The 9,738-nt window shown below is 42.4% G+C and overlaps 1 non-coding gene across 1 annotated transcript; it reads left to right on the top strand.

The window, feature by feature from the left end:
• Positions 1–4,192: 4,192 nt before the first annotated feature.
• On the top strand, positions 4,193–4,299 carry LOC141715696 (small nucleolar RNA R71). Its single transcript, XR_012572448.1, has one exon. It is a non-coding gene; the product is annotated as a small nucleolar RNA R71 (small nucleolar RNA).
• The last annotated feature ends 5,439 nt before the right edge of the window (positions 4,300–9,738 follow it).

Consider the following 9,738-nt stretch of genomic DNA (forward strand, 5'->3'; position numbering starts at 1 on the left):
CGGACAAACAACCTTCTCTAGAATGCGCTTTATCTCTCTGTTAGACACTTCCGCTTGACCATTTGTTTACGGATGATAGGCAGTAGCTACTCGATGATTCACATTATAACGCTGCATCATAGAAGTGAACTTACGGTTGCAAAAATGCGATCCTTCATCACTTATGATTACCCGAGGCGTTCCAAACCTTGTGAAAATTTGCTTATGAAGAAAATTTAGCACTGCCTTTACATCATTTGTCGGTAAAGCTTTAACTTCGACCCATTTTGAGACATAATCGACTGCCAGCAAGATGTACTGATTATTGCAAGACGAGATAAAAGGCCCCATGAAATCGATTCCCCATACATCAAAGACCTCGACTTCAAGCATCACATTTAATGGCATCTCATCCTTCCTTGAAAAATTTCCCACTCTTTGGCAACGATCACACCTTAAAACAAACTGATGAGCATCCTTGAACAAAATAGGCCAGAAAAAACCTGCTTGCAGAATATGAGCTGCCGTCTTCTCACCTCCATAGTGTCCACCATAAATCGTGGAATGGCAGTCTCGTAATATCCCCTCCGTCTCACAGAACGGGATACATCTCCTGATGATCTGATCAGCTCCCTGTCTAAACAAATATGGTTCATCCCACATATACCACTTCACCTCATACAGAAACTTCTTCTTTTGAGCGGATGTCAAATTAAGCGGCATTATATTGCTGACAAGATAGTTTACAATATCTGCAAACCATGGTTCTTCCTCCTGAATTGCAAACAACTGCTCATCCGGAAAAGATTCATTGATTAACGTCATATCTTGTGAGGTAGAATCGGGATTCTCCAACCTAGAGAGATGGTCAGCTACTTGATTCTCAGTACCTTTTCTATCTTTGATCTCTAACTCAAATTCTTGAAGTAAAAGCACCCAACGAATGAGTCTCGGCTTCGAATCCTTCTTAGAAACCAGATAGCGAATAGCTGCATGATCAGTGAATACTGTTACTTTCGTACCAAGCAGATAAGATTGAAATTTCTCAAAGCCAAAGACTATAGCCAAAAGCTCCTTCTCAGTAGTGGTGTAGTTCAATTGGGCCCCATTTAAAGTCTTACTCGCATAGTAGACCACATGGAAGAGATTTTTCTTGCGTTGTCCCAGAACTGCACCTACCGCATAGTCACTCGCATCACACATCATCTCAAACGGTTCTGTCCAATCTGGTGCTGTAATAACTGGTGCCGTGATCAAACTCTCCTTGAGAGTCTCGAATGCTGCCAAACATTCATCATCAAATTTAAAAGGCACATCTTTCTCAAGTAAATTACATAACGGCTTAGATATCTTTGAAAAGTCCTTGATGAATCGCCGATAAAAACCCGCATGACCGAGAAAACTACGGATTCCTTTCACCGAATTAGGTGGGGGAAGATTTTCAATGACTCCCACCTTGGCCTTGTCCACCTCCAGACCTTTGCTAGAGACCTTATGCCCAAGGATAATGCCTTCATGCACCATAAAATGATATTTCTCCCAATTAAGCACCAAATTAGTTTCCACGCATCTTTTGAGTACGGCGCACAGATTATTCAAACATTCATCATATGAGTGTCCAAAGACGAAGAAGTCATCCATGAACACTTCGACGTTATTTCCAATCATGTCAGAGAATATAGCCATCATACATCTCTGAAAGGTGGTCGGGGCGCCACATAACCCAAACGAAACTCTACGAAAAGCAAATGTGCCAAATGGATAAGTGAAGGTAGTCTTTTCCTGATCCTCTGGTGCAATACAAATCTGATTATACCCGGAATAACCATCCAGAAGACAAAAATACTCATGTCCCGCCAATCTGTCAAGCATTTGATCAATGAATGGGAGAGGGAAGTGATCCTTCCTTGTGGCTTTGTTCAATTTTCTATAATCCATGCATACTCTCCATCCTGTAACTGTTCGAGTAGGGATGAGCTCATTCTTTTCATTTGCGACCACAGTGATACCTCCTTTCTTAGGTACACATTGCACGGGGCTCACCCACGAGCTGTCAGAAATAGGATAAATGATGCCTGCATCTAGCCATTTCAGAATTTCTTTCTTCACCACCTCCTTCATAATCGGGTTCAGTCTTCGCTGCTGTTCCACAGTTGGCTTACTACCTTCCTCTAACAGAATTTTATGCATACAATATGAAGGACTTATCCCCTTGATGTCTTCTATGGTCCATCCTATAGCCGATTTGAATTCTCTCAGAATCCTTAAGAGCTTGTCTTCCTCACTACCTGAAAGGTCAGCTGAAATAATAACAGGTAACGTAGATGAATCACCTAAAAAAGCATACCTCAAGTGTTCAGGTAATGGTTTGAGCTCCAAGGTAGGTGCTTCCTCTATTGATGGTTTGAGCTTCCCTTCAGCATTCTTAAGGTCAGAAGTACCCAGAGATTCAAATGGTATGTCGAGCTTTCGCTTCCATGGAGAAGCGTTCAGATATTCTAATTGCTCGTTGCTATCTTCATCATCGCTGTCAAAATCCCCCACTAAGGCCTTTTCCAATGCATCAGACATTAGCATGTGATCGAGTTCTGAAGTAACTGCGGAATCAATCACATCCACTTTTAAACACTCCTCATCTTCTGTAGGGAATTTCATTGCCTTGAATACGTTGAAGGTCACATCTTGATCTTGGACCCGTATAGTAAGTTCCCCTTTTTGCACATCTATCAAAGTACGGCCAGTAATCAAGAAAGGCCTCCCCAAGATTATGGGAATCTTCTTATCTTCCTCAAAATCCAGAACAACAAAATCTACAGGAAAGAAGAGCTTATCCACCTTGACGAGCACATCCTCAACTATGCCCCTTGGGTAAGTAATGGAACGGTCCACCAATTATAGCGACATGTATGTGGGTTTTGGATCAGGCAGATCCAGCTTTTTAAAGATCGACAAGGGCATCAGATTAATGCTTGCTCCCAAATCACAAAGGCACTTGTCAAAAGTTAGATTACCAATGGTGCAAGGAATGGTGAAGCTTCCCGGATCTTTCAATTTTGGTGGTAACTTTTGCTGCAGAACAGTGCTGCATTCTTCCCTGAGAGCAACGGTTTCAAGGTCATCCAGTTTCACCTTCCTTGAAAGAATAGTCTTCATAAACTTCGCATAACTAGGCATTTGTTCCAGAGCCTCAGCGAAAGGTATATTGATGTGAAGTTTCTTGAACACCTCCAGAAACTTCCCGAACTGTCTATCCAGCTTTTGTTGCTGCAATCTCTTAGGAAAAGGTGGTGGAGGATAGAGCTGTTTCTCCCCTGTATTAGCCTCAGGCAGAGTGTGTTCAACAGTAGTCTTCTTTGGTTCCGCCACTTTCTCCTTTTGCTTAGATTCTTCATCTCTAACTTTAGCTTCGACTTCTTTTGCCTTTTCAGCATCAGCTACTTTTCCAGACCTTAAGGTAATAGCCTTGACTTGCTCTTTAGCTTCCTTCCTGCCTGGTACTTCCGTGTCACTGGGAAGAGTGCCAGGTTGACGATTGAGCACTGCATTGGCTAATTGACCGATTTGATTTTCCAAGGTCTTGATGGAAACCGCCTGACTCTTACACAACAGCTTAAGTTCCTCAAAATCAGCACTAGTAGGTGCAGCTGCACTTCCCTGTTGAGGATATGATTGCCTTGTAGCATACTGCTGTGGTTGCTGGAATCCAGGTGGGTTAAACTGTTTACTTACTCCTTGCTGATATGTTGGCTGAATAGCATTCTGATTATTCCCCCAGCTGAAATTTGGATGATTTCTGTTGTTAGGATGATAGGTCGCTGGCACAGGCTGCTGTTGTCGCTGATAATTATTCACATACTGAACAGATTCGTTGACAAGAGAACACTGATCCGTAGCATGAGAACCTGCACAAAGCTCACAAACCATAGCTATTTGATTAACTCCATACGTAGCCAAAGAATCAACCTTCATTGATAGCGCTTGGAGCTGAGCTGCAATAGCGGTGGCTGCATCAACTTCCAGAATACCTGCTACCTTGCCTGACGTCATCCTCTGAGTTGGGTTTTGATGCTCGTTTGCAGCCATTGTCTCTATAAGATTATACGCCTCAGTATAGCTTTTAGCCCATAAGGCTCCTCCAGCTGCTGCATCGAGCATGGGCCGAGATTGGGCCCCCAAACCATTATAAAAACCAGTGATTACCATCCAATCCGGCATTCCATGATGTGGACATTTTCTCAACATTTCCTTGTAGCGTTCCCAAGCCTCGCACATAGATTCTGTAGGTTGCTGCGCAAACTGAGTAAGAGCACTCCTCATAGCAGCAGTCTTTGCCATTGGATAAAACTTCACCAGAAACTTTTGCGCAAGATCTTGCCACGTAGTGATGGACCCAGCTGGTTCAGAATGTAACCAGTCTTTAGCCTTATCCCTCAGTGAGAATGGGAAAAGCCTCAACTTGATAGCCTCATCAGTCACGCCATTATACTTAAAAGTGCTGCAGATCTCGAAAAAATTCCTTATGTGCATGTTGGGGTCTTCAGTTGCCGCTCCTCCAAAAGAAACAGAATTCTGCACCATCTGAATAGTGCCCGGCTTGATTTCAAAGGTGTTAGCTTGAATAGCCGGATGAAGGATGCTTGACTGAATGTCATCAATTTTAGGCCGAGAAAAATCCATAAGAGCTGGATCAGCTTGAACAATACGATCTCCCATGTTTACTGGTTCTTTCTGCTCAGTTCCTGAATCCGAATCCTCAAAATCTAACTTCTCCGGAGTATCAAGAACTTCGTCTTTCTCCTCAGCTGTATCTAAGGTCCTCTTGCGAGCACGAGAACGAGTTTGCATAAACGCTTGCTAAAGTACCTGAAACACAACCGAAAAGAGTAATTAACTACTACGTCCTAATCACTGAGTCCTAATGACCAATGATGGTAAGTACATAAACTAAACAAATACGTCGAGTCCCCGGCAGCGGTGCCAAAAACTTGTTAGGGCGAAAACATGCACTAATATTCACGCAAGTATACGCGTTCGCAAGTAATATAGAATACTTTCTAGTTCGTTCCCTCAGAGACTCAGACTAAGTTATTGTCTAATTAAACTCACTCACCAATGTATGATTACTTCTCAATGTTAAGATAATAACACTTAAAATTGTTGATTAAATATTAACTACAATTAACTACTTAATTAACCACTTAACTAACACTTCAATTTATCAATAATAAAACACTCATGAGATCACAACTTCATTATTACTTCCTTCTATAGCCATTGTTATTACCTTTAGCATGTGACAGTGATGACATTAATCGAATAACACGAAACTGATAAAAGCCAACTTTCATTGTACTAATACCATTCTACCAAGCATCCACAATTAAGATAGAAGTTGAATAGTCATCAATTATGTTGAGTTCCTATATGTCTACAAAAATTGACAACACAACGATTTAAGCACAAGTTATTCCTTTTGATTACATAGGGCAAATAAAACTATTAGAATTACCCACTAATCATGCACAACGTACATGAACCTATGCTAGCATGGCAAGTTCTAAATCTCAAGATCCACCGTCGCTTCACAAGAGATTAACACCCTATCTTATATGTTCGCAACACACATAAGATGAATACGCACAACCAATACTAGATATCATGCAATCATCACACACTAAAGTATTAAACAATTAACTAAAGAATTCCATAATAAATCCGTTGCAACCCCATGATCACGATTAGCCCATAATAGAACTTATCGCCATCATGGGTTCATATGAAATCATGATAAACAACACAAGAAAATAATAACTAAACTAATTATATTAAAACAGAGTACGTCATAAGAGTAAATAAGTCAAAGCAAGAAAACTAGCATCCAACGTTACAACGAAACAAGAATCACAAGAATATATGCTTCCTATTCGCTGCAGTGTGCTAAATCGGTCTTCTTCCTTATCTCCTTCGCTTCTTGCGCAAAACACAATCTAAAACACAATCTCCTTAATATTCTCTATGAAAACGTCTCAAATCTACTTATATAATAGTCCCATAAAACTCAGATTACATAGAAGTTGGAAGCCAAACAGAAGTAGAAGTCTAAAATAATTCAGCTTTTTCCCCGACCCTGCGCGGCCGCTCAGCATTTCTGCGCGGGCGCGCAAGGCTGCTCCGCGGCCGCTCAGCATTGCTGCGCGGGCGCGCAGGACCCTACTGGAAAAATTCCAGGTTTGCTCCGTTTCTTCGCCATAATCTGCCCGTTCTTTTCCTCTCGCAATGGTGAACACATGCCAAGGCTTATTCTTGATGATTCCTCCTCCGAAATGCAACTAATACCCTGAAATGCATAAACACTAGAAAAACACATCAAATACACAAAATACTTGATTTCAAGACACCAATTTAAGCCATTTTAAGACATTCTAAGTGGTATAAAATGCCACTTATCACTGGCCTCCATCAACTCACACATCCCCTTTGCTAAGTGGGGAATGGATATACTTGGGCCTTTCCCCATGGCCACGACATAAAGGAAGTTCCTGATTGTAGCCATTGATTATTTTATTAAGTGGATTGAAGCCAAGCCTTTGGCTAAAATCACAACTAAGCAGGTTGCACAATTCCTGTGGGAAAATATCATGTGCCGGTATGGAATTCCTCGCATCCTGGTCACTGACAATGGAACACAGTTCAACAATAAGGAATTCAAGAAGTATTGTGAGGAGAATGAAATTGAATTACGATTCACCTCCGTGGCTCACCCGCAAGCCAATGGGCAAGCGGAAGTGGCGAATCGAATAATCCTGGATGGACTAAAGAAGAGGATCGAGAAGTCGAGGAATAACTGGGTGGATGAAATACTCCCAATACTATGGGCCTATAGGACTACCTGTAGAGTCATGACTGGAGCAACTCCCTTCATGTTAGCATATGGGGCAGAAGCAGTTGTTCCTGTGGAGATATCACATTCCTCTCCCAGGATTCAAGCTTTCAATGTTGAGGAGAATGAGGAAGGGCAAAGGTTAGCCCTGGATCTGATTGATGAAGTACGAGATGAGGCACATGCAAAGATAATGGAGTATCAGAAAAAGACTTTGTTCTACTACAACCTAAGGGTTAAAGAAAGGTTCTTCAAACAAGGTGACTTAGTCTTGAGGATGGTGGAAGCTTCTGGTGTAGGACAAAAAGGGAAGCTTGCCCCAAATTGGGAAGGGCCATACAAGGTCAAGAGTGTTCTCGGCTTTGTCAGAAGCCCTCTTCCATGATTCGGCTTGCCTCACAGCGGCATGCACAAAACCTGAAGGTTTACAATGTGTGAAGCAATTGAACATGATTCTCATTTGTCAAGGTGACAAGTAGGTTGAAAAGCACCTTGAAGCTTTGCTTGATTAGGATTTACATGTTTTAGCTTTATTTTGAGGTTTATTAAGACTTGTGTAAGGGATGAATCCCAATAATTTATGAAGTTCGGAAAGTTTTCGAAATATATTTGAAATCTCTATGGCAAGGCAAGTAAGCTAAGTGCATGAAATGCAAGCATAAAATCAGATAAATAGAAATGGATCAAATAAATATTACAAAAGTTTGATAAACAAAGTATCAAAAATAAGATAGAGTAAATAAGCCACGCAGGGCTGGAAAAGCTCTAAGGAGCTGAGGTGCCTTCGACATCCATATCGTCGTCCCCTCCACCTCGCTAGAAGTCTCTGTCGTCTCGGAGGAGGAGGAAGAGCTGTCATCCTCAGCAGGCCTGGAAGACGACTCGGGAGGAGGAAGAAGCGGGTCATGAGGGATTCGATCCGAGACAACTACTCGGGTACGAAACCTCTGCAGCAAAGTCTCGTCATCAGGGCAGACATAGTCCTCCGGGTTAATATCAGGACAAGCCTCGTTCATGGTCCTAAGGGCCGTGTCCAAGCCAGTCCTAAAAAACCCAGGGAAGACTGAGTCGTCCCTCACTCTCATGGAATGAGTAAACTCATCCGAGTCCAGATAGTTATCAATCGCTTTATCTTTCTCAGCCCGCAGCACCACCAGCTCAGCGTTGGACTCCCCGAGCTCTTCCTCCTTACGCTTGAACTTCTTCTCTAGAGCAACATACATCTTCTGTTGCCTCTTGAGGGCATTGTCGGCTTTGTCAGAAGCCCTCTTCAATGATTCGGCTTGCCTCACAGTGCCTTGAAAATAGGCGTTAGACTGAAATGAAACAATAAACAAAGGTGTAAGGCAAGTGAATGCTATAAGTAAGAAAGATAAATTCAATAAAAGGTCATACCAAAGCCAGAGACTGAGCTCCCATGTGCTTTATCCTCTCAAGATCAGGGGTGGCAACCACATCGGTAAAATCTTTGGGAGTCATGCCGTGGTAGGACCAATCCTAAGCATGCTTCATGGATCCAACCACGGTATCCCCTCGGCGGAATCCCTAAAGAGGCTGGAAGGCGCCTGTAGCAGCAGAAGCAGGAGTGGCAGCAGTTATAGGAGCACTGTGGCCCTCGGTTCCCTTAGCTGGAACCTCCACCATGGGTTTCTTGTGCTTTCACAGGAAGCTAGGCTCCGTAGCCTTTCCTCGAGTATCTAGGCCTGCGAGACGAGCCTTCTTCATTCTAGCAGTTTCCTCGACGAGGGGCACATTATCCTCGTTAATCTCCTTAGCAGCTACAAAATAAGATAAAAAATAGAATAAGTGGTGTCAATAATGCATGAAATGAAATAAAATTGAGAAGGGAAGAAAAATACCCTGTTGAGAAACAGAGGATAGCCCCACATGGATGAGGGAGAACTCCTCTAAAAGAGTCCAGCTGGTAGTAGTGCCGTCATCCCGAGTAAGCTCATTATAAATAATAGTTTTCTCGGGGGTTAAGTGAATGGATTTGAGGCTACCATCACTAACCTTCCGGAAGGAAGATCTGAAGAGTGTGCCCCAGTCGCCACTCTCCCACCGTAACCCGATAAAACTATTCCTCCAATTTTGGTTATTATCGGGAATGGAGACGCTGTTAAAGATATGCTTACACTAGGGCCTTTGTTTAACATAGATCCAACCAAAAATACTGGAAGAATTGTTATAACACTGAAAAATCTTCCTAAAAATAGCTACGGATAGGGGAAAACCTTCCCTAAGGCAGCAAACCATAAAACATAAAATATTCCTCCAAGCATTTGGAGGAAGCTGACATGGGTTAATTTGTAAATCAGCTAGAAGATGAGGAATGAAGGGATGAAAAGGGAACCTAAGCCCGGCATCGAGGGCATCTGTGTAGATAAAAAGAGTGTCGGGTTTCCAGTGGCAAGTACGGTCGCCACCAGAAACTGGAACTAATCTAAGGGGAGGAAGAACATTATAACGTGCATTTAATTTATCATAATCTATGTTGTGTCAAGTGTTACAATGATTAAAAGAGTCGAGATGTGCAGTGGAGGGATACTCGTCCCCCTAGTGTTAATCATATCAATCAAAGACATGTAGGAAGATCGGATCTCGATATCCTTACCTCATTTTGAAGCCGAGGCTATCTTGGCCGCTCCCTCGGAATTCTTATCAGCCACTGATAGAACTTGAAAGACCTAGAAAACTTGGGAAGAAGGCCGGAAAATCTCTAGGGAGGATTTTTGAAGGTTGGAAAGAGAAGAGTAGAAATGAGGAAACTTTTGGAGAGAGGAGATGAGAAATGTGAAAGTGAAGTATGAGACTTCACCTCACTTTCCCTCCCCTTTTTATAGCCACTATTATCCCTTAAATGGGCCTGAAAAAAGCCC

This window comes from Apium graveolens, chromosome 3, assembly GCF_009905375.1.
Source record: "Apium graveolens cultivar Ventura chromosome 3, ASM990537v1, whole genome shotgun sequence".
Classification (NCBI taxonomy): domain Eukaryota; kingdom Viridiplantae; phylum Streptophyta; class Magnoliopsida; order Apiales; family Apiaceae; genus Apium; species Apium graveolens.